This window comes from Callorhinus ursinus, unplaced genomic scaffold, assembly GCF_003265705.2.
Source record: "Callorhinus ursinus isolate GAN/ISIS: 27379988/994484 unplaced genomic scaffold, GSC_fseal_2.0 scaffold12, whole genome shotgun sequence".
NCBI classification, from domain to species: Eukaryota; Metazoa; Chordata; class Mammalia; order Carnivora; family Otariidae; genus Callorhinus; species Callorhinus ursinus.
Genome location: NW_027397074.1, coordinates 34,011,442 through 34,036,770, shown reverse-complemented (window position 1 = coordinate 34,036,770; position 25,329 = coordinate 34,011,442). Strand labels below are relative to the sequence as shown.

General features: G+C 37.0%; 1 long non-coding RNA gene and 1 pseudogene across 1 annotated transcript in view; one reads left to right on the top strand and one right to left on the bottom strand.

Annotated features, from left to right (window-relative positions):
* Window positions 1-25,329, top strand: part of LOC141373867 (uncharacterized) — a 420,551-nt gene that overhangs the window by 371,821 nt on the left and 23,401 nt on the right. The gene's annotated exons all lie outside the window — the stretch shown is intronic.
* On the bottom strand, window positions 24,871-24,969 carry LOC112825382 (U6 spliceosomal RNA; annotated as a pseudogene).

The window sequence follows — 25,329 nt, the reverse complement described above, 5'->3', positions numbered from 1 at the left end:
AAAGCCATTCACTTCAAGTCTACAACTCAGTGACGTTTAGTATAGTCAGTTGTGCAACAATGTAACTTTAGCACATTTGTGTCACATAAAAGGAAGCCCGGAACTCATAAGAAGTCACACCCCAACCCTCATATTCCATAGTCCTAGGAAAACAGTAAACTCTGTTTCTTTAGATTTGCTTATGGACATTTCATATAAATAGACTCACACAGTATGTGGTCTTTTGTGACTAAGTTCTTTAACTTAGCACAATGTTTTCACTCAGCATAAAAACAAAGTTCAAGCATATTGTACCATGTATCATGTCTTCATTCATTTTTGTGCTCAAATAATATTCCATTGTATGGTTACAATTATAACAGTTTATCCATTCATCAGTTGACATTTAGATTATTTCCACTTTTTGGCTATTACGAATAATGTTCCTGTAAACATTTACATACAAGTTTTTGTGTGGACCTATGTCTTTATTTTTTCTTGGGTATATATAAGTTTAATTGCTGGGTTATACAGAAACCCTGTTTCTAACATTTTGAGGAACTGAAAAATTGTTTTCCAAAGGGGCTATATTATTTTACTATCTTACAACAACATATGAAAGGTCTAATTTCTCCACATTCTTGCCAACACTAATCATTGTTTTTATGATTATGGCAATCCAAGTGGGCCAAAGTGGCATCTCACAGTTATCTTGATTTGCATTACCCTAATGGATAATGACGGTGAACATCTTTGCATGTGCTCATTAGTTTGTGTATATTTTTGTTACAGAAATATCTATTCAGATTCTTTGCCAATTTTTGGTTGGATACTCTTTTTTATTGTTGAGTTGTAAAAGGTCTTATATATTTTTAGATACAAGTTCTTTATCAAATATTTGGTAAGTATTTTCCTACATCGGTGGGTTTTCTTTTTGCTGTCTTAATGCTGTCCTTTTAAGCACAAAAGTTTTTATTTTCATGATGTGCAATTCATTTTTTATTGTCTCTTGTGCATTTGTTCACATAATTAAGAAACCGTTGCCTAACCCCAAATCATGAAGATTTACTTCTATGTTTTCTCCTAAGAATCTTACTTTCGGGTCTTACATTTAGGTCTATGATTCATTCTGAGTCATCTTTTCTTATGGTGTGAATTAGGGGGTCTAGCTTCCTTCTTTACATGTGGCTATCCCATTGTTTCCACAACCCTTTTGAAAGATTCTTATTTTCCCATTGACTTACTGTGGTAGCCCTTGTTGAAAAAAATAATCAACTGCAAACATGTTTATTTCTAGACTCTTAATTCTATTCCATTCATCTGTAGGGCTGTCTTTATGCCAGTAACATGCTATCTTGATTACTATAGCTTTACAATAAGGTTTGAAATTGGGAAGCATGGGTATTTCAACTTTATTCTCTTCTAAGATTGTTTGGACTACTCAAAATTCGTTTTCTATGTGAAGTTTAAAATGATTTTGTCAATTTCTTAAAAACAACAACAACAAAGCCAGCTGGATGGAGATTATGTTCCATCTATAGGTCCATTTGGAGACTATAGTAGGTAAATGATTCCTAAAAAATATGTTCACAGTCTAACCCCACAATCTGTGAATAAGACCTTACTTGTAAAGATAATTTTTGCAGATGTAATTAAGGATCTTGAGATAAGATCACCCTAGATCATCCAAGTGGGCCCTTAATACAATTACAAGGATTCTTAAAAGACCCAGAAAAGATAGCCATTCAGAAAGGAAGGACCTATAAAGATGGGGATAGACATTAAAGTTATCCAGTCACAAGCCAAGGATGGTCTGGAGCTATACCAGAGGCTGGAAAAGGCAAGGGAGGATTGTCCTCTACAGACTTCAGAGGGAGTACTACCCTGTCAATACTTTGATTTTGGATTGCTGGCCCCTAAAATTCTGAGAAAATAAATTTTTGTAGTTTTAAGCCCCCAAGTTATTGGTAATTTGTTTTGTCAGCCATTGAAAACTAAGCTAGAGAGTATCACCACCGTAACAGTATTTTCTTCCTATTCATAAATATGGAATGTCTCCTCATTTATCTTCTCTAAGTTGAACAATGTTTTATAGTTTTCACTTTACAAGTCTTGCATTTCTTTTGTTAAACTTAATTATAGATATATTCTTCTGGATGTTACTGTAAATTCAATTGTTTTAATTTTCAGTTGCTTATTGTATATACAACTGATTTTTTTATATTGATCTTATATCCTGCAAACTTAATTAACTTGTTTATTGATTCTTAGAGATGTTTCCATTTCTTAAGATCGTTTTTATCCAAGATCATGTCATCTGTTCATAAAGGTAGATTTTTCCTTTTCCTACCTAGATGACTTTTTAATAAAATCTTCCTTCCTTGGATAGAATATCCTGTACAGGGTTGAGGAGAAGTGAAGAGTGTGGACATCCTTGTCTTTTCCTCATTGTAGGAGGACAGTTTTCCATCTTTCACCATTAAGTTTGGTGTTAGCTGTGGGATTTTCATAGATGCCTTTCCTTTTCTTTTTTTCCCCCTAAAGATTTCAATTATTTATTTGATAGAGCCCGATGCGGGGCACAATCCCAGGAACCTGGAATCATGACCTGAGCCAAAGGCAGATGGTTAAATGACCGAGTCACCCAGGTGCCCCTCCATAGATGCCTTTTCTAAGTTTAAGGAAGTTCTGTCCTTTTAGTTTGTCATGTACTTGTATCATGAAAGAGTGAAGAGTGTTTGGTTTATCAAACACTTTCTCAGTGTCTATTGACATATCATGTAATTTTTGTTCTATATTCTATTGATGAGGTCATTTTTTAAACTTATTTTTGGATGTTAAGTATGAATTACTGGAATAAATTCCTCTTGGCCTTGATATAGACTGCTTTTGTGTGCATATTGCTGGATTCCATGTGACAGCATTTTGTTGAGGATTTCGTATCTCTACAGGAAATATTGATCTGTTGTTTCCTTTTCTAATGATACCTTGTTTGATTGCGTATTAGGTTAATACTGGCCTTGCAGAACAAGTTTGAAAATCCTTCTTCCTCTTCTAGTATGTAGAAGAGTTTTTGGGGGCTTTGTATTAATTCTTTTTAAAAGTTTGGTAGAACTCACCTGTAAAGCCCTTTAAGCCTAGGCTTTTGCATATAATTTTTAAATTATGAATTCAATCTCTTTACCTGTTATAGGCATATTCATATATTCTACTTTTTGAGCCAGTTTCTGTAGTTTGTATCTTTCTATGAATTTGCCCTTTTCATCTATGTTATCTCATTTGTTGGTGTACAACTCTTCATAGTATTCCCTTTTTAAATATACGTAAATTTATATATTTTATATATATTTAAGTATATATATATTTTTTGTAAGGTGATAATGATTGGCCTCTTTTCTTCCTGATGTCAGTAATTTGGTTATTCTTTTTTTCTGCATTAGGCTAAGTAATGATTTACTAATTTTTTTTTTATCTTTTCAGAGAAACAACTTCTGGTTTCATTGATTTTATATTTTCCATTTTATTTTTAATATGGTCTTTATTTTTTCTTTATTTCTGTTTGCTGTAGGTATAGTTTGCTCTCCCCCCCAAAATTCTAATGTCAAAAATTATTTGATATCTTTCTTCATTATGAAGAAAGGCATTTATAAATTCTCCTCTAAGCACTTTAGCTGCATGCATGCCCTGGAAAAATTTCCAGGCACTTTAAAGAGTTATTTTTCATAATATTCACCAATTATAATTGTTTCACTGGGGAGTGGGACCACAGAGCTCCTCACAGCACTATTCCTAAAGTGCTTCCATGATTATTTTTCTAGCACTAACAATTAGGCAGGAACTAGGGTTATTTTTAAGTTACTAAGATGAATACTAATAAATCAAGTGTTAGAAAAGGAATACAGCAGATTACATACTACTAAGATTTCGTCTTGATTAACCTAGTTTTGCCTAAAGGAGCATGAACTAGTTTACTAGAAGTCAACTTTTAGAAACTTAAATCACTTTTATTGCTAAAGCCTGAATATGCTGCTTTGGGTTTAGCCACGTGATGGCTTCATACAGTAAAAGCTGAAGTGCGTACTTCCCTATTTATATATTTTTATCTCCAACTATGTTATCTAAGTATCTCTAAAAACAGATGATATTGCTGGAAATACAGTCTTTGCTGTATAATTCAATCTGTATTAGGCTGCAGCTGGAAAAAAAATGAAATTAAAGAATAACTAATTGATTTATTTCATTTTCCTCTGGTGTGTGTCAATTACAGGATAAAAGAGACCCTAGTCAGAGACTTGAGAAGATGTATAAAGAAAGGTGGGACAGAGGGGAACCTGGGCAGCTCAGTCAGTTAAGGTCTGCCTTCGGCTCAGGTCATCATCCCAGGGTACTGGGATCGAGTCCGGCATCGAGCTCCCTGCTCAGTGGGAAGCCTGTTTTTCCCTCTCCCTCTGCTGTTACCCCCCTGCCTGTGTTCTCTCACTCTCCCTCTCTCTCAAATCAATAAATAATAAAAACTTTTTTAAAAAGTGGGGCAGAATGAAGATAAAAGAAGTGGCTAACTATTGAAGTAAGTTTCTAAAGGAAGTAATTTAGGATGAAATCATGGCATCAGTCTGTAAAAGCATTAACCTTAGGAAGAACTCAGAGAAGATTTTCACGTGGGGATAAGCCAATTTTGAGTGTTCTTGAACTAATAGATCAGTAAATTTAATGATCTGTGGGAAATGAGTTGAAAAGCTAATTTAGAGGCTGAGAAAGTAGGACATTTCAATAGATGGTGGTGAAAAATGCCAGAGGCCTTTTGAGATAAATTAAAAAAAAGTGCAAAACAGTGGTGAAGATATGGCTAAATTAGAACAGTAGGAATTTGACATTTATGTGCTTTATTTTTGTAGTGACAGCATCCAGTATTACACGGCAACCCAGAAGTAAAAGAAGACAAAGAAGTTAAGGGCTGGAGATTCTTCTGAGTGGTAAGCTGGAGTTAAACACAGAAGTGACCCTGGATTGACTGGCTGCAGATGATAGAGCAAGGAAGAACCAAAGGGAGAGGACGCAGGGGGAGATCACAGAGGTGCCAAATGCTAGAGATTAGGGACAGGGTTAGGAGCACGAGCACTGGAAGTGAGAGAGCAAATACTGGCAAGCTTGTGACCAATGATAGAGAACTTGGAGGAGTTAATGAAGATTCAAAAGCTGTTTTTCTCGGAGGATGGCCAGAAGTTGAGTCAGGTTGAATGTAACTGGAGTTGGTGGTTTTGTACACCCATTCAGAATCCCTCTATGGTTTATTTTTTATAAAGAATCTACACTTCTTTGTAGGCCACTGGTCACTTTGCTGGTGTCCTTGTCTACTTCTCAGAGGAGGCTTGAGTCACATTTAAAAAATGCTGGGCCTAAGAAGTCCTCATGTCCCACATGCTGAACTCATCTTTACTGTCATTTCTGGATTCAATAAAACGCCATGCTAGCGGCTTCCTGCACAGCCAAACAAGGCAACATAAAAGTGAAGGAAAGTCAACTCTCTGCAGAAACCCTGACCAATGTGAGAGTCTAAAGATGCCAGGCAGATAGATTTCCCTTTCTCTGTCTCTTTGGTTGATATTTCAAATTAAGGCCTTTCTTTATAATCCTTGCAAAAAATTCCTCCATAACAGAAGAACATACTTACTGAGTATGCTTCTGTGTCTTTCTGCAGTTGGTTGAGAAGGGAGGCAAGGGCAATAGCCCTGGATTTCACAGCTTTGCAGCTCTCCTTCCCCTACTGTCATTTTCCCACTTCATCATTGCCCTAAGATGGCACTTCATCAGTAAAAAGCATTATAATCCTTGCCTTAGGCTCTCCTTTCTGTAGAACCTGGGTTAAGACGAGAAGTTTTGGTGGGAGACTTATCATCATAAATGTGGGTAGGATCAAAATGCAGGAGCATTCTATTAATCACATAGAAATTCTATTTATCCAATTTGGATCCAGGAATCATGACCTGAGCTGAAGTTAGTCGCTTAACCAACTGAGCCACGCAGGTGACCTTCATGAACATTTCTGATAAACAAGTTTATTGTGTTTATTGAATAATTTAAAACTGATTATTTTTGGGAAAGAAAGAGAGAGCACATGAGTGGATGAGTGGGGCAAGAATGGCAGAGGGAAAAGAAGAGACTCTTAAGTAGGCTCCATACTCAACGCAGAGCCTAATGCAGGGCTCAATCTCACAACCCTGAGATCATAACCTGGGCCAAAATCAAGAGTTGGACGCTCAACCGACTGAGCCACCCAGGCCTCCCTCCTTTGTTTTTATTCATCAAACACTTACCTGAGACAGGCACTCTTCTAAAGTACTTAACATAAACACACAAAAAGAACATCCCCTGAGCTCTGCTCTACAGAATTTATATTCTGAGAGAAAAAAACAGAACATAAACAGTACACAAAGGAAGTAAATTCTGTATGTTAAAGGCAGAAAGTGCTGTGGGATAAACAGAAATCAAGGAGATCAAGACTCTTGTAGGAATGGAAGTTAAAGGAAAAATGAAGGGGGGGAATCGGAGGGGGAGACGAACCATGAGAGACTATGAACTCTGAGAAGCAAACAGAGGGTTCTAGATGCGAGGGGGATGGGGGAATGGGGGGATGGGTTAGCGTGGTGATGGGTATTAAAGAGGGCATGTATTGAATGGAGCACTGGGTGTTATACGCAAACAATGAATCATGGATCACCACATCAAAAACTAATAGTAATGTATGGTGATTAACATAACATAATAAAAAAATTTAAAAAAGAAAAAAATAACTGCAAATAAGAAAAGATTTCAGGGTGCTTGGGTGACTCAGTCAGTTAAGCGTCTGCCTTTGGCTCAGGTCATGATCCCAGGGTCCTGGGATCAAGTCCTGCATCGGGCTTTCTGCTCAGTAGGGAGTCTGATTCTCTGTCTATCCCTCCCACTGCTCATGCTCACTCTCTCTCTCCCTCCCTCTCAAATAAATAAAAACTTAAAAAAAATGAGAATTTCAAAAAGTGAAGGAATGAGTCATGTGGTTATCATAAGGATGAAAATTACAGGCAGAAGATACAGCTAATGCAAAGGCCTGAAGCAGAAGTAGTGTTCTAAGAAATAGCAAGGAGGGTAAGGCAGCTGGATTGGATGGATTGGAGTGAGCAATGGGTACAGTGGTGAGGGACGGGGTCAAGTGGTAACAGAGAAAAGCTAGCTCTCTTAGGACTTGGTGGGCCATTACTGGCAGTTTGGCTGTTACTTTAAGGAACACTAGGAGCCATCATAGACTTGGGAGAAGAGAAAGGCCATAGAGTGACTTCTGTTTCATCATGATTATTCCGACTGTGGCCTGAAAAGAGACAAAATGATTTCAAAGGCCATAGGCAAAAGCTGACAGACCAGCAACAGCAGTAGCTCAGGTAAAACATGGCACTGGTTCAAACCAAAGCATGAGGGGAGGTGCTGGAGAAGAAACTCATTTCTGAGTACAACTTGAAAATAGAGCCAATGGGATGGTCTGGTTGGAAGTAGGGTGTGAGAAAAACCAAGAAGTGAAGAAGTAACTCCAGAACTTTTGGCTTTATAACCAGAAAGATGAAGTTGCCATTAACTGGGATTTGGAGATTTTAGAGAAAAGAACAGTTTGGTTTTAAACCTTTTCAGTTTGGTAGGTTGTATGGATATCTAAATGGAAATAAAGGAGAAAAGTAGGTAGCTGCATCTATAGAAGGTTTTTGTTTGTTTTGTAAAGGGCCTTTTGTAAAGGACCAGGTGGTCAATATTTTATTACACTTTGTGGGCCAAATGTTCTCTACTACAACTACTCTGCCAATGAGCAGCTACAGACAATCTGCAAAAGAATGGCCGTGGCTTTGTTTCAATAAAACTTTATTTGCAAAAACAGTTGTAGCCAAATTTAGCCTGAGGGCCATAGTTTGCTAACTTACCGTTCAGAGTTTGAGAGGTCTAAATGAGAGAGATACATTTGGGAATTATCCATATATAAATATTTCTAAGGCCATACTAATTTGATGTAATAACATCATTCTGCTTTATAAAAGCTTTAGGACAAAAGAATGTTGTTATTAAGGACAAAGAAGGAGGTGGTTGAGTCAATAGGACATTGAACAATCAGACATAAATAAGACAGTCTCTCCAAATGTCAGTGAAGAAAAAAGTACTACTAAAAACATTCTTGTAGGTACAGGCAAATCATCAGATCTTGGTAACTGATATGAGAATGATGACATAGAAACAGTATTTGGAAAACTGAGAGAAGGCTAAAAGGTTTCCTTGTGGTTTAGGTTTGGAGTTGTAACAAAGCAAGGGGACTGTCTCTACAGGATTAAGTCATTTTGGAAGAGAACAGCAGTGTTTCCCAACTGTCTTATTACCATCATTTTTCCTACGAAGTTTTTTTTAGATCTTTTCTTACTTATTGCAACCCCCCTATGAAACTTTAATACCCAAGACACACTGTATGGATATCTTTATCTCCAGATACATAATACATGTGTTGCTTGGAGAGCCATAAGCCATTGTATTATCTAATATTTTACTCCCCCTCCCCAAGAACCAGTGCTCTCCCTGGCTCACTGGGAATGCTACTTCCCCTTTGAGAATGGCTGCTTTAAAGGATGGACTCCTCATTTCAAATGTACATGCTTCTAGGCTTTTTCTGAAATGCCCTGGTTGGCGGGGGTGGGTTGTAGAAAGGTGTTGGAAGGCAAGATTAGGGGAATAGAGCCAAGGAAACAAAAGATTATTTCCCCCCCTTGTCATTGTTCTGCTGAAATCTAGTTTGACTGTGAAGCATAGAAATATATAAAAAAAGAAAAGAGAAAACACTTTTAACTTTGTATCTCATTTTTAGGGAAATAGGAAAAAAGTGTGCCAGATGGAAATGGAAACTTTTAGATTTTAACATAATTGATAGTTAATATCACATCTAAAGATCAAATTAAATTTTACTTCCACTTTATAAAGCGGAATCATCTACCAAGATCCTTTAAGTAGCCAAGATAAGTCTGAGTTATAAAATTAGTCTCATTCTGGTTTCATGAGATAGTCTGATGGTCTTAGTATCTCAGTTTCCAGGTTTGGAGCTGAGTGTTAATGACGATTTTGACACACAAAACCCACTGCAAGAACCTGCTGTGAAAATGGTGTTTTAGTATTTCTTTGTGAATTATAACTATCTTGAATTTATCAAGCATTCTGTCTTTTCAGAAAAGATAGTGATTTTGAAAGCAATTCTAAGGCAACTTCACAGTTTCTTAACGGAGGCCCTCCTCCAACCTTTCCACACTGGGTTTGGGGGAGAAGCAGAGACAAACAAGGCAGGACTATTTCCCAGGGCCGAAGGGTGTAGCAGAACTCAAGATCTGGGCAAACCCTGTGAGTGATTTCTGAGGAAGAGAAATGAGTAACACTCGGATTTTTGTTTCTATAAAAATAAATTGTTGCCATCACTACGGTAAATTCTGATTAATTCTATACTCCATTTACATTCTGTGGCCAGCTCAAATTTTTATGTATGCTCTGTAATATTTAGTATTATGTGACCAAACTGGTGTATATGAGAAAGTTTGCGGTTTTTTTTTTTTCATTAAAGCCAAAGTGTTTGGGCCTCAGATTTTTATTCCACTAACTCCTTCGACACCCAAATTATTCTTAAAGTGTAATTGTACAAAGATAAAGCTATATGTCTGCTTTTTTATCCAGAGGTGGTTATTGCAAAATAACAGCAATGTGTTAATGGGGCATAAGGAAGCTGGAAGAAATTCCTAATGGTCACGAAGGGGGAGATTTTTCCCATTACCCATCAGCCACACTTCTCATATGCAACTTCCTTGTATTTTTTTGTGTGTATATTTAAAAAAAATTATTAACATATAATGTATTATTTGTTTCAGGGGTACAGGTCTTTGATTCACCAGTCTTACACAATTCACAGCACTCACCATAGTACTTACCCTCCCCAATGTCCATCACCACAGCCACCCCATCCCCCCCACCCCCTCCACTCCAGCAACCCTCAGTTTGTTTCCTGAGATTAAGAATCTCTTATGGTTTCTATCCTTCTCTGGTTTCGTCTTGTTTCATTTTTCCCTCTCTTCCCCTATGATCCTCTGTCTTGTTTCTCAAATTCCTCATATCAGTGAGATCATATGATACTTGTCTCCTTGTGACTCTTATATAATACTGCTGTACATCCAAATGATGTTTATTGTTTTTTAAAAAGATGAGTAACTTGGGGCACCTGGGTGGCTCAGTCAGAAATGTCTGCCTTCAGCTCAGGTCATGATCCCAGGATCCTGGGATCGAGTCCCACATCAAGCTCCCTGCTCTGCAGGAAGCCTGCTTCTCCCTCTCCCACTCTTCCTGCTTGTGTTCCCTCTCTGTCAAATAAATAAATAAAATCTTAAAAAGAAAATAAAGATGAATATCTCCATTTGTTGAAGAGACTGTCTTTTTGCCATTGGACATTCTTCCCTGCTTTGTCGAAGATTAGTTGACCATAGAGTTGAGGGTCCATTTCTGGGCTCTCTATTCTGTTCCATTGATCTATGTGTCTGTTTTTGTGCCAGTACCATACTGTCTTGATGATGACAACTTTGAAATAAAGCTTAAAGTCCAGAATTGTGATGCCACCGGCTTTGCTTTTCTTTTTCAACATTCCTCTGGCTATTTGGGGTCTTTTCCGGTTCCATACAAATTTTAGGATTATTTGTTCATTTCTTTGAAAAAAGTGGATGGTATTTTGATGGGGATTGCATTAAATGTGTAGATTGCTCTAGGTAGCACAGACATTTTCATGATATTTGTCCTCCCAATCCATGAGCACGGAACATTTTTCCATTTTGTTGTGTCTTCCTCAATTTCTTTCATGAGTATTCTATAGTTTTCTGAGTACAGACCCTTTGCCTCTTTGGTTAGATTTATTCCTAGGTATCTTATGGTTTTGGGTGCAATTGTAAATGGGATTGACTTCTTAATTTCTCTTTCTTCTGTCTTGTTGTTGGTGTATAGGAATGCCACTGATTTCTGCGCATTGATTTTATATCCTGCCACTTGACTGAAAATTGGGGAGCCACGTGCAGAAGAATGAAACTGGACCATTTCCTTACACCACACACAAAAATAGACTCAAAATGGATGAAAGACCTAAATGTGAGACAGGAGTCCATCAACATCCTAAAGGAGAACACAGGCAGCAATCTCTTCGACCTCAGCTACAACAACTTCTTCCTAGAAACATTGCCAAAGGCCAGGTAAGCAAGGGCAAAAATGAACTATTGGGACTTCAGCAAGATAAAAAGATTTGCATGGCAAAAGAAACAGTCCACAAAACCAAAAGACACCCGACAGAATGGGAGAAGATATTTGCAAATGACATATCAGATAAAGGGCTAGTACCCAGAATCTATAAAGAACTTATCAAACTCAACACCCAAAGAACAAATAATCCAATCAAGAAATAGGCAGAAGACATGAACAGACATTTTTCCAAAGAAGACATCCAAATGGCCAACAGACACATGAAAAGGTGCTCAACATCACTCGACATCAGGGAAATCCAAATCAAAACCTCAATGAGATACCACCTCACACCAGTCAGAATGGCTAAAATTAACAAGTCAGGAAATGACAGATGTTGGCAAGGAGGCAGAGAAAGGTGTACAGTGTAGGAGGGTTCCTACACTGTTGGTGGGAATGCAAGCTGGTACAGCCAGTCTGAAAAACAGTATGGAGGTTCCTCAAAAAGTTGAAAATAGAGCTACCCTATGACCAAGCAATTGGACTACTGGGTATTTACCCCAAAGATACAAACATAGTGATCCGAAAGGGCACATGCACCCCAATGTTTATAGCAGCAATGTCCACAATAGCCAAACTATGGAAAGAGCCTAGATGTCCATCAACAGTTGAATGGGTAAAGAAGATGTGGTATATACATATATATACACAATGGAATATTATGCAGCCATCAAAAAATGAAATCTTGCCATTTACAACAATGTGGCTGGAACTAGAGGGTATTATGCTAAGCGAAATAAGTCAATCAGAGAAAGACAAGTATCATATGATCTCACTGATATGAGGAATTTGAGAAACAAGACAGAAGATCATAGGGGAAGGGAAGGAAAAATGAAACAAGATGAAACCAGAGAGGGAGACAAGCCATAACAGACTCTTAATCTCAGGAAACAAACTGAGGGTTGCTGGAGTGGAGGGGGGTGGGAGGGATGGGGTGGCTGTGGTGATGGACATTGGGGAGGGTAAGTAACTATGGTGAGCGCTGTGAATTATGTAAGACTGATGAATCAAAGACCTGTACCCCTGAAACAAATAATATATTATATGTTAATTTAAAAAATTTCAAAAGATTAAAACAAAGGTGAATAACTGATAAACACCTGTGAATTGTAGTTTTGAACCAAGCCACATGATTCCAAGGTCAATGTTAAACCAACTTCAAAATTCCCAGGACAGAAATAGGTTTAAAGCTACATTTCCCTAATCAATTTTCAGTTCATCAGTTAATTCACTCAAGCATCCAATCAAGCCCTATTCATCCTTCCATCCCCGTAAAGGACATTTTCCCATTCCCAACAAGAGAAAATCCAAGCCACTCCTTGGCAAGGAAGAAAAAGTACTTTCCAACCTGAACACCCTTCAACCTTAAAAGGGAATCCCCATTAGACCATAAGCTGTACCCAGTGCCACCTCATCAGCACATGTGGGTGTCCTGGAAGACAGCTTGCTGGTAATCAATTTACTTGTTTCGTCCAGGTGTACCAGGGGATTTCCTTCCAAAATAAGCGTATGTCAGGCAAATAAGTTGACTCAATGACAGTATCTCAATTTTGCATCCTTGTCTTGTTCTTAGCCTGAATTGACTTCCAAATGCTAGGAGAGAGGCGACTCAAAGTAAAAAATGGAAAGGATTATGTTCACTGGTAAATTGCATAGCACCGGGGCACAAGAAAGCCCTGGAGGGATTTCCATTAAGCCAAAAAATAAATATTCTCTTTGCATGTCCTAAGTTTAGCACATATTTAATAAATTTAGAAAAAATTAGGGGAGCCTGGGTGGCTCAGTCAGTTAGGCATCTGCCTTCGGTTCAGTTCATGGTCCCAGGACCTTGGGATCAGGTCCTACATCGGGCTCCTTGCTCAGCAGGGAGCCCACTTCTCCCCCTGCTTGTGCTCTCTCTCGAGCACTCGCTCTCTCGCTCTCACTAGCTCTCTCTCTCTCCCCCCTCTCTGACAAATAAAAATTTTAAATAAATAAATTTAGAAAAAATGAATGATGAAATGAATAACTGGAAATATACTCATAAAATCTATGATGTGAATGTGTCCTCAAATGCTACCAGCTCTTTAAAAAGTTTTTCTCCCATAAAATTTGGTGATTTTGTTCTTCCATACACAAGTATCAATAGAAATTAAAAATCTCCACTCATGTTTTTAACAACCAATGACTACTGTCTTTCGTCTTAAGACACTAATATTTTTATTAGGTGCATATACAGTATTTTGGTACATCCCCATAAAATTAGTATACACATTCCATTCAGAAGAAGTAACTTAAAGAATCCTCTTGCCCCTGGAAGTGCCCATTTGTCTTGTTTTAGGAAGGAAGGGCCACACATTTAAACTTTCTCACATACCTTCAAGACATTACTTGAAGTATTGTCTAGAATATAAAGGTTAAAATATTTCCAAACCAGTAAGTGACAAAAAACAAAACAACAACAAAAAACTGAAGTTACAAAATTCCTGGCAAAACAAACATTTAAATTTTCAAAAATAAGTTCCGACTCAAACAAATTCAGTGTTTAAAAAAGGGTTTTAAACTTTTTGTTTAAATGTTATCCCTGTGTCCCCCCACGAGACCAGCATATTTTTTCTTGGTGGGGGGTGCTGTCTTCTTAGCTTTAGTTACAGGACTGGGTCATAGAATTAGATATTACTCAATTTTATGGTTTTTTTGTTTTGTTGTTTTAAGTTTTTTTTTTTTTTGAGAGAGAGAGAGAGAGAGAGAACACGAGTGGGGGAATGGGTAGAGGGAGCCCTGTATGGGGCTCAATCCCATGACCCATTAGATCATGACATGAGCTGAAATCAAGAATCAGTTAACCAACTGAGCCACCCAGGTGCCCCTCAATTTTATGCTTATATTCATTTTGCCTGTTTTCAAAATGTCAGTAAATCCTGAGTACATTTCTAAACACATCCAATGAATGTATTTAGATTCTGTTCTTATTGTTAAATATTAATTGCACATACACAATGGTTTAATGTATACTTGGATGATAAACATAGCATAAATGCAGTTACCTGCATTACCAAAAAAATCACTGGTATTTGTTCATTTTCCAGATAGACTCTTGCACATTATAATTGAAGATATAGTTAAAGAATGTAGTATCAGTATTATATCTGGAAACAATAGCTCAATCTGAAATACTTTTGCATCTAAAATTACTCTTAAATAGAATTAATGATGACCATTGAGTGTTATTAAAATGGTATAGGGTGACTAATTCTAAAAGCTGCCTAATTTCATAAGGATCACCCTGTAGTGTAGTTCCTGGTCTGCTATTTGAATATTACGGAAGGTAAATTTGACAATGCCTGTCAATGTGACATTTAAGTCTAAGTTTAAAATCAATTACACATTTCTCTATACTGGAGTTAGATAGGAAGAGTTCTAAAATGCCATATGGTTATGATTGAAGTTAGTAGCTCTACTTTCTAGGACATGAGAATGACTCAGGGGCTCTCAGACAATAGCTACTTTGAGCTAGTGGCTTGTTAAATAGCTGTTTACCGTGTGGGATGAAACGGATGCCATGATACACTGTGGTTGGAAGAACCTCTGTTCTGTGAGAAAAGCGAATCTCTTCTGTAGTAGAGTATGGTCTTTTTTATAATCCTAGCAAAAGTCAAATGAAATAAATAGGATCTACTTCAAGTCACCTGAGAGTCATGTTAATATTCTTCAGTGAAAAAAAAAAAGTAATTATATGACTTGGCCAATAAATCAAACACCTGCTGGATTCCTATTTGAATTTTTCAACTTAAAACATTGTACCATACATAATATTTTGGAAGCTGAAACATCAGTCAAATTCATATGGGATAAATTTATCTTCCAAATGATAAAGCTCAAAGGTCAGAGCTCAAGAACCAAACATATTAAAAATATTATTATATGATTATAGTAATACCACTATATGGATATCAATTTAAAATAATGTTCTTGGGGCGCCTGGGTGGCTCAGTTGGTTAAGTGTCTGCCTTCGGTTCAGGTCATGATCCCAGAATCCTGGGATCGAGTTCCGCATTGAGATCCCTGCTCAGCAGGGCGTCTGCTTCTCCCTCTGCCTCCTCTCCCCTGCTCATGTTCTGCCTGTCTCTGTCTCTCTCAGATAATTAAAATCTCTTAAAAAAATAAAATAAAATAATGTTCTTTATTACTGGTCTTTTGTTCTTTCCCCAGAAAGGATTACTTCAGTAGCTATTAAACTGAAGGAAATCTCACTGCTATAAAAATGTTCCATGATTAATTTTGATTTTGTTTTTAATTACGGTAATTTTAAATAATTATGTTCTAATAAATAGCCTAGAAAATAGTTGTTTTCCAGAATTTAACACCTTGTTCAGGCAGACCTATTATTATCATCACTAAGACTTTTTTCTATTAAGTAGAAGAATATTTATAAATACTGTTCATACAGTTTATTCACAACTCCATTTCTTTAGAGCAAATCAAGTTTGCTGTGCAGGACCAATCTTTTCTTTGAGGCTCTCTTCTGTGCTTTATGTTAATGTTTGCTGAATTTTCTAAGGATAAGAAGGAGAATCTGATGCCAGAAATGTGTATCGCCCCATGGACACTCTTCTATCAGGAATGTTCTCATCTGAAATACCACACTGCTGTTGGTCATTACTGTGTAGAAAACTCTAGCACAAGTGTTTCTGGGAATAGGAGGTCAAGAACCCACAAGAAAGACTAATAGGTTTTAGCTTTTGGCTTAACCAGTGTTCCTAGCTGTGGTAGAAAATCATAGAGACTTCCTGAAACAATGTTTTATCATCTTTAAAAATGTTTATTAGGACATTGTTGCTATTATTTTTCCTGATGCTGTTTGGACCACTGTCCTATAAACCTACATCAAAAGTCACCCAAGTTCCTCCTTATTCACTCATTCACTCACTCATTCATCCCACTAACACTGACCCTGCCTTGACAGATGAAAGAGTTGGTATGTCTGGCCTGGAAGAACTCAATCTTATCTCCCTGTTTTCCATTATCTCTCTCAGCAGCCCCACCCTGCTTTGAAGAAGTGGAGAAGTAGTAAGAACACTACTCCAATAGTCTATTTAGTCTCAACTTGCTAGATCCAACCAGAAACTGTGTCTGATAAGGTGGTGCTCAGTTTTACAGTCACCTTCAGAAAGCAATTCCGAGAATGAGCGGTGTAGAGCTTAAATATCCATTGTTTTTGATGCTTTGGTTAAGTGAGCCTCGAACTGAAACTGAGTCATCTGTAAAAATTCAGGGTTTGCAGCCAGGGTGCCACATCTGTCTCATCTGTACCCTATGAGACATTTCTGCTACCACACTCAAAGTCAGGTTCTCCTCTGTCATGTAGACACTCAGACTTGAATATGCATAGAACCGCCTGGGGAACTTTCCTGTGAGCCCCACCACTTACAAACTGAATCATAGTCTCAGGGATTGGGCCCAGTCATTGGCTTTTTAGTTCTCTCTACAGACTATTCTCATGCACACTCATGAGAGAAACCCAGACCTAGAGGGACAACCGCAATGGCCTCTTAATTCCCAATTGCATTTTTATTATTTCATCTAATTTGCCTTAAATATCTGTTAAAATAATGGTCTTTAAAAAACTTCAACAGTGTCTTATTGTCTAGTGAATTAAATAACGTGTTGGACTTGTAGGGATTTCCCAAAATGTAAGCCTTGTTCAATTTCTAACTTATTGTTCACTCTTAACCTCTCAAAAATCTATGCAGGATTATTTCATGCCTCTTAACTATTCACCATCCTTTTCCACCTCTAGCATTGCCCATTCTGTTCCCAATTATTAAATTCTTATCAGTCCTTCAAGTCCACCCCAAATGCTCCCTCCTCCTTAAAGCTTAACATGGCTTTCCTAGTTAGACACAGTCTTTCTCCTTTTGAATTCCTCAAATCTCTGTAGTTATACTATGATAGTGATCACTTACCTTTTATTAAGATTTACATTAAAACAATGTAAATTATTAGTTACCTCTGTACCTACCTTTCTCCCTCTAGATTGTAAAATCTTCAAAAAACTGTCTTAGCGCAGTTGATACTCAGCATTCACCTCAAATGTGAAACAATTCATGCTCTTTTAGTCCTTGATCTTACCAGGAATCATCTATGTTTTGCTGAAATTAAGGACTAAAAGTGTATCAACTATTCTACATCTCAGGTGGATCTATCTTGAATGTAAGTTTCGCTTAGCAATTTATTTTTTTTATTCCTATCACCTCATCATCAGTTGCTATTTGGGGATGTTTGCATTCTGACTATTTTCTGATAAATATTGGGAGGTTAACTCTAGTACAGATTTCTCGCTACCTTTTTTCCTTACATCTATAAGGCTATGAACCTTGCTATTAAAAAAAAAAATGTAAAAGTAGGAGGGATAAGGAAATTAGAGTTAAAAAAATCACGCTGATAAATCCTTAAACACTTTGTTGATAGTGTGTTTCTTAATACAGGTTGAAAACCTATGTTCTTTTTTAAAAAGTATGTCATTAGCTTTTTTCCCCTAATGAATTGGAATTTAAAAATATCTTTTTTATATAAATGTTGACTGAAAGTACTTTGTGAGTGGCTTTTTGATGTGGAGGAAAATAAATACATGTGACAGAATGAATAGGTGGCCCCATTTGGAGGAGAACAAGAAATTACAGACAATAAAGGAAGAAGACTTGTACTGGAAGAGAAGTGAAAAGGCCTAAGATGTAAATTGCTTCGAGGAACAGACAGTGCAAATGTTTACAAATGACAATTTTTGTTCTGCATTGTACAGTGAAATATGAGTCATAAGACTTTCAAAAAATGTGTTTGAGTCTTAAATACTCTGCCTTTTTTCTACCATCCTAGTAAACCTGAAATATTAATCATCAGATTCAATTTGAAGAACTGAAATCTTCAAGGAAAGTTTTATATAAAAAAGTAGAGAGACATCTAAAAAGAAGAAATTGAAAAAAAATGTTAAAAGTATACACTTAACTATATAAGTATACTTTCAAATAAAAATAAGCTTCAATGTATATTTTTAAAATCATATTGATTAACATTTCTTTACACCAAGGGCGGAGAGCTGGGGAGTTTGGGGAATAATGTCCCACACTGGCATTGGTAAAAGGTATTTGATTTTTTAATAAATGGAGAGAGGAATATAATAATTTCTCTCCTACATATGAAAGGTTTCCAAGTCATGCATTATATTCTGGCAGTCAGCCTCTGAAGAAGATATAATTGGATATGAACCAGAGGATAGACTTGTCCAAAAATGTATGCACTCTTCCTAACATAAACACTGCATAGGCGTGTTAGTTTTCTACTGCTTCTGTAACAAATTACCAGAAATGTACTCCTTTAAACTAGCACCAATTTACTGTCTTATGGTTCTACCGATCAGTTGTTTAGATGCAAAGTCTAGTACTGTCTCACTCAAGTAAAATCAAGATGTAATGATGATACCAATTGCTGGCAAGGATGCAGAGCAACAGGAACACTTAGTCACTGTTAATGGGAATATAAAATGGCCCAACAACTTTAAAGATCATTTGGTGTTTTCTTACAAAGCTCAGTATTGTCTTACTATGCAATCCATTTATGTACAGTCATGCTCTTTAGGTATTTACCTTACTTTTTTCCCATAAGTTGTACCCATGCACTGCTTTTATTTTTCTTTTTTTAAACAGCTTTGAGGCATAATTGGTAAAAAAAAAAAAAAAGAACTGCACATATTAAATATGCATAATCTGATGAATTTGGTCATAGGCAAACATCCATGATACCATTACCACCATCAAGGGAAGAGACATATTCAATACCTCCAGAGTTTTGTGTTCCTTTGTGGTTTTTTCCCTTTACATGGTAACATTTAACAGATATTTACCCTCTTATCAAACTGTGAAGGGCATAATACTCTATTATTAACTACAGGGACTATGTTGTACAACAGATCCCTAGAATTTACAGACAGTAAAGGAAGAAGACATGTGACAGAATGAATAGGTGGCCCCATTTGGAGGAGAATAAGAAATTACAGACAATAGAGGAAGAAGACATGTACTGGAAGAGATGTGAAAGGCCTAAGATGCAAATTGTATGTATTGTAACATAACAAACTTTATAACCATTGAGTAACAACTTACCATTTCCCCCACCTCCAGCTCCTGGCAAACACTATTGTATTATCTGTTTCTGTGATTCTGACTACTCTGGGTAGCTCCTATCAGCTGAATCACAAAGCATTTGTCCTCCTGTGACTGGCTTACTTCATTTAGCATAATATTCTCCAGGTTCATCCATGATGACACACATGGTAGGATTTCCTTATTTTTAAAGGCTGAAGAATACTCCATTATATTTATATACCATACTTTCTTTGCCATTTATCTGTCATGGATACTGGTTATTTCCATATCTTGGCTACTGTTAATAGGACTACAATGAACACAGGAGTGAAGATATCTCCTTGAGATTCTGATAGCAATTCAATTGAGCAAATACTCAGAAGCGAGACTGCTGAATCATGTAGTATTTCTATTTTTAATGTTTTGAGGCATCTCTGTACTTTTCCCATAGCTGCCATACCATTTTATGTGCCCACCAACAGTGCACAAGGATTCCACTTCCTCCACAGCCTTAACATTTGTTATCATTTGTTTTTTAGATAATAATCCTAACAGATGTGAAGTGATATCTCATTATAGTTTTGATTTGAATTTCCCTGTTAATGATGTTGGACATTTTTTCATGTACCTGTTGACCATTCACCTTTTGGAGAACATCTTGGTTGCTTCCCATTTGGGGCAATTACGAATAAAGCTGCCATAATGATTCACATACAGGTGTTTGTGTGCACGTAAGTTTTCAAGTAAGTTAGGTAAATGACTGTTTAAGTCCTTTGCCCCCTGCTTTTTTTTTAAATTAGGGTTTTGTTTTTTTTTTTGTACTATTGAGCTTTAAGAGTCCCTTACATATTTTGGAAACTAACCCCTTATCAGATAGATGGTTTGTAAATATTTTCTCCCATTCCACATATTGCCTGTTCATTCTGTGGATTAACACGAATCTTTGTCAAACTGCTTCCAAAACTAAGAGGAGAAAAACTCCCAAATTCATTTTATGAGGCCAGCATAACCCTGTTACCAAAGCGAGAGAAAGACACTATAAGAAAAAAAAATTACAGGCCAATATGTCTGATGAAAACAGATGCAAAAATTCTCATCAAAATACTAGCAAACCAAATTCAAGAGCACATTAAAAAGATCATACACCATGACCAAGTGGGATTTATCCCTGGGATGCAAGATAGTTCAATATATGCAAATCAAGGTGATATACTACATTAGCAGAATGAGGAGAAGAATAACATGATCAGATCAATAAGTATAGAAAAAACATTTGACAAGTTCAACACTCTTACATGATGAAAGCACTCAACTAACAATGAATAGAAAGAACATTACTCAACGTAAGGGCCGTATACGGCAAGCCCACAGCTAACATCATACTCAATGGTGCAAAGTTGAAATACTCTCCTCAAAGATCAAGAAAAAGACGTTGTGTCCATTCTCACCACTTCTTTCCAACATACTTACTACTGGAAGTCCTAGCCAGAGCAATTAGGAAAGAGAAAGTGTCCGAATCAGAAAGAGGTAAAATTATCTGTTGGCAGATAAGATTTTCCTAAAAGCAGAATACCACAAGGCTCCACCAAAAACCATTAGAGTTCATTAACAAATTTAGTGAAGTTACAGGATATAAAAAAATCAACATATAAAAACCAGTTGTTTTTCTATAAACTAACAACAAACCATCTGAAAGGGAAATAAAGGCAACAATTCTATTTACAACAGCATCAAAAAGAATTTAATACTTAGGATTAAACCTAACCAAGAAGGTGAAAGACTTGTATGCTAAAATCTAAAAAACGTCAATGACAGAAATAAAAACAGACAAAAACAAATGGAAATACATCTTGTGTTCATAGAGCAGAAGACTTAGTATTGTTAAAATGCCCATACTGTCCAAAGTGATCTACAGATGTAATACCATCCCCATTAAAATTCTATTAGCATTTTTTATAGAAATAGAACAATTTTAAAATTTGTATGAAACCTTAAAAGCCCACAAATAGTCAAAGCCATCTTGAAAAGAACAAAGCTAGATGCATCATGCTTATTTTAAAAATATACAGTACAGTGTATTCACAGTACAGCTAGAGTAATTAAAACCATATGGCACCGGCAGGAGGACAGACATACAGACCAAAGAAATAGAACCAGAGCCCACAAATAACCCCACACATGTACAGTCAACTCATCTTTGGCAAGGATACCAAGGACATAGAATGATGAAATGATAGTATCTTCGACAAACGATACTGGGAAAATTGGCTATCCATATGCCAAAAGAAAAGAAAGCAATGAAATGAAATTAGGCCCCACCTTATACCATACACCAAAGTCAATTCAAAATGGATTAAAGATTTCAACATAAGACCTGAAAATGTAGAACTCTTAGAACAACACATAAGAGAAAAGCTTCTTGACAGTGGTCTTGGCAATGATCTTTTTGTAAATAGAACACTCAAAGTGCAGTCAACAGAAGACAAAATAGACAAATGTGCATAGAAACCAAAAAAGTTTTTGTAGCAAAGGAAACAGCCACTGGCATGAAAATGTCACCTACAGAATGGGAGAAAATATTTGAAAACCATCTCTCCGAAAAGGAGTTATTTTCCAAAATGTGTAAGAAACTTCTTCTATAACTCAATAGAAAAAAATCTGATAAAATTGGGCAAGGACTTAAAAACTTAGTTGAAAACTCATGTCCACACAAACACTTGCACATGAATTATGGCAGCCTTAATCTTAATTGCCAAAAAAGGGAAGCAACCAAAACGCCCTTTAATGGTGAATGGAGGGGAAAAAAGTTGTCCATTCATCCCGTACTATTTAGTGAAAAAAAGTATTGAGCTATTAAACCATGCAGAAACATGAATCTGAAATGCATTTTGATAAATGAAAAAAGCAGTTTGCAAAAGCTACAAACTGCATCATTTCATTTATAAGACATTCTGGAAAAGGTAAAACTATAAAGATAATGAACACATTGCTAGAGGTTAGGGGGATGTTAAATTGGTATAGCACAGAAGTTTTAGTCTGATTAAACGATTCTATATAAAAACGTAGTGGTGGATATATGGCACTATGTATTTATCAAAACCTGCAGAACTTCACAGCACAATGAACTTTTACATGGGCATATTAAAAAAAAAAAAAAATCCTTCAAGAAGTCACAGGATCTCAAGACCAAACAGAATGGGACAAAGAATCTAGCAGTATTACCAATGTCTGAGACAACCTCACTGAAGAGGGTGGAGGAAAAGATGCTAGCCTAAGCAATGAGGGAAATGAAATCTCTAAAGTCAAAAGGAACTTAATGAAGTTGTTTCTCCTGGGGATAGGTGTTAACAATTCTGAGACCACTGTACATGTACACTGGAATCAATTAAATCAAAATGGATGGTGGGAACAAGTTTTCTCATAGTTGGAATATGTTACAGATAAGCAAGGGAGAGAGACTAGAATGGTCCACATGGTAATGGATTAGTGTTGGAGACCTCCACATGAACTCATTTTCAGCTCAGTATCAGTAAATATTGTCACATATAAAAATCCTTATAGTTATGTGTATGTACACAAGTGAGTGTTTACACATCTATTTCCTTACTGTGCCACCTGAGGGGGCCTAAAAACAATGGCTCCCGGGTAGCAATGGGTTCACCTGACCCTCAGATCTTGGTTTTAATACCATTCACCAATAAAAACAACCAGAGCCGCTTGGGGGGAAAAGACAACTGATTCTAGGACTGGGGCAGGAAAAATACAAGAGGAATCTGGAGATATCTTGAATTGCCAGAAAGTAAGTTAGCACTCAAAACAAAAACAAAGACGAGACAAAAACCACAGTCATGTGAGTAGGTCAGTAGGACATGGGAACAAACTTAAGGAACTCCTGGTGGCCGAAGCTAGAACAAGTTATCAATAAAATAAAGTAGTACTGCATTATAAACCCAAGTATAGGAGTCATGAGTTCCTACTGCTGTAATTTACTCAAAAAATGGAGAATAGACAATCTGTACAGAATCCCAAATGACTTACGCAGCTATTCCACGTTCAGAGAGGTAGAACCTAACGCCCCCCTCCTTATGGATGGGTGGCACATCATAGGTTTCTTCCAAAGACTAGAGGATGGAAATAAGGGAAAGAAGTAATTTTACACTGGAGAAAACAGAACAACAGTCTCAGCCAGGTGATCAAGGAATTCTCCTGCCTCAAACTGCACCATAATGTTAAACGAGAAGGAAGAAGCAGAGATTATGGAAGAGACAAATGTCCAATTTCTGTTGTTGCTGCTCTATGTAGCCATGCTCTGATCCAGACTCCATTCCCCAAACACAGCTCACCCAAGGCTTGTCTGGAAAGTTTCAGATGAGTTTCACTAGTGATGCAGTAAACCCAAACTGAGAGATAATGAAAGTAAGAACTGGGCCAGAGTGTGAATTTTTCTTTCTTAAAGTTTGGCTCTGACCCTGTGATTGGCAGAGTCAGCCTCGTGTTTTCTGTTGTGTGTTGAACCATGCCTCCCCCTGACGGTGTCCTCGGAAGCTTCAAAAGAACGTCAGTGAAAACCCAGATCAGAAATAAGCAACTAAGCAAATGTCTCTCAAGAAGAAAGGGAATTGAGGGGGAGAATCTGCTCCTTTCTTGGCTCCAGAGACTGTGGCGCCAGAGAGTTAGGTGAGAAAGTTAGGTGAGTCTTTCTCTGCCTCTCTGATTCTCTGCAGCTGGGGAAAGCTCTGTGCGTTCAAGAACTCATGTGATTAGATTGGGCCCAGCTGGACAATGCAGAATCCCCTCACCATATTTAAGATTCTTAACTTCAATCACCTATGCAAAGTCCCTTTGCCATATACAATTAACATGCATCAGTTCTAAGAATGAGAACACAGATATTTTGGGTGGCCACTCTGTCACATCTTAGAATTGTAGATTCCTATGTATCTGTAGTTATTCACTGGTTATTAGCTCCCACAGACATCTCAAACGTGTGATCTCCAAAACTAAATTAATATTCCACCAAATTTATTTCTTCCTCGACAGGGGATAGATCCATCCAACAACTTAAGCTTGAGGCTGAAACCCATTTTTTCCACAATCCTTCATCAGATTGTTTAATCTGCTCATTTTAATTCCTAAATATTTCTTCAATCTAACCCTGCCCTGCACTTCTCCTACCATTACCTACACTTGTGCATTTTTCATTTACCTGAAAAGAAAGTACTTCTGGATTAAAGGGGTCTGGCCTTTTGCTAGTCGGTGGAGCTACTGATGTAAGGTACCCATGTTGTCTCCTTTAATGGGATTTACAGACAAGCACGGAAAACACACATTAAACAAATAAACATGTATAATAAATGTCCGGGAAGAGGACATGCCTGATCCTTATGATCCAGTACCCCGGGTGAAGTTTTCAAAAACTGAGGTTCAAAATTTGTGAATTTTCTGGAAAGGCGCTATCAAGCTAACACCATGAATTTGTGTGTCATCCTTGTGCAGGGTCATGCTAATCTCTATATTGTTCCAATTCTAATATATGTGCTGCCAAAGTGAGCACAAGCTGACTAACTTAAATGCAGTCAAAATAAGTACGTTTATGTATATGCCACTTTTCCCTGATTCTGTAATATAAATATGGAAAAGAAGACTAACAAATTACATGTTAAATATGGCAACTTACTTTTAATCAAGCTAGAATGGCTTTTTGAACTCATCTTGATAAAATGTTATCCAAATGGAGTTAACTTTCAGACTAGATATAATGAATCCCACACTAGATACAATCCCACACTAGATATGACTCAGAATGCCTGAAATAAGGCCTGTTGAGATACATTTTAAACAAGTACCCCGTGAGTTGTTGTACACATTAACATTAGGAAATTATTGAACCAATTTCAACTCACCCACTTCTGTG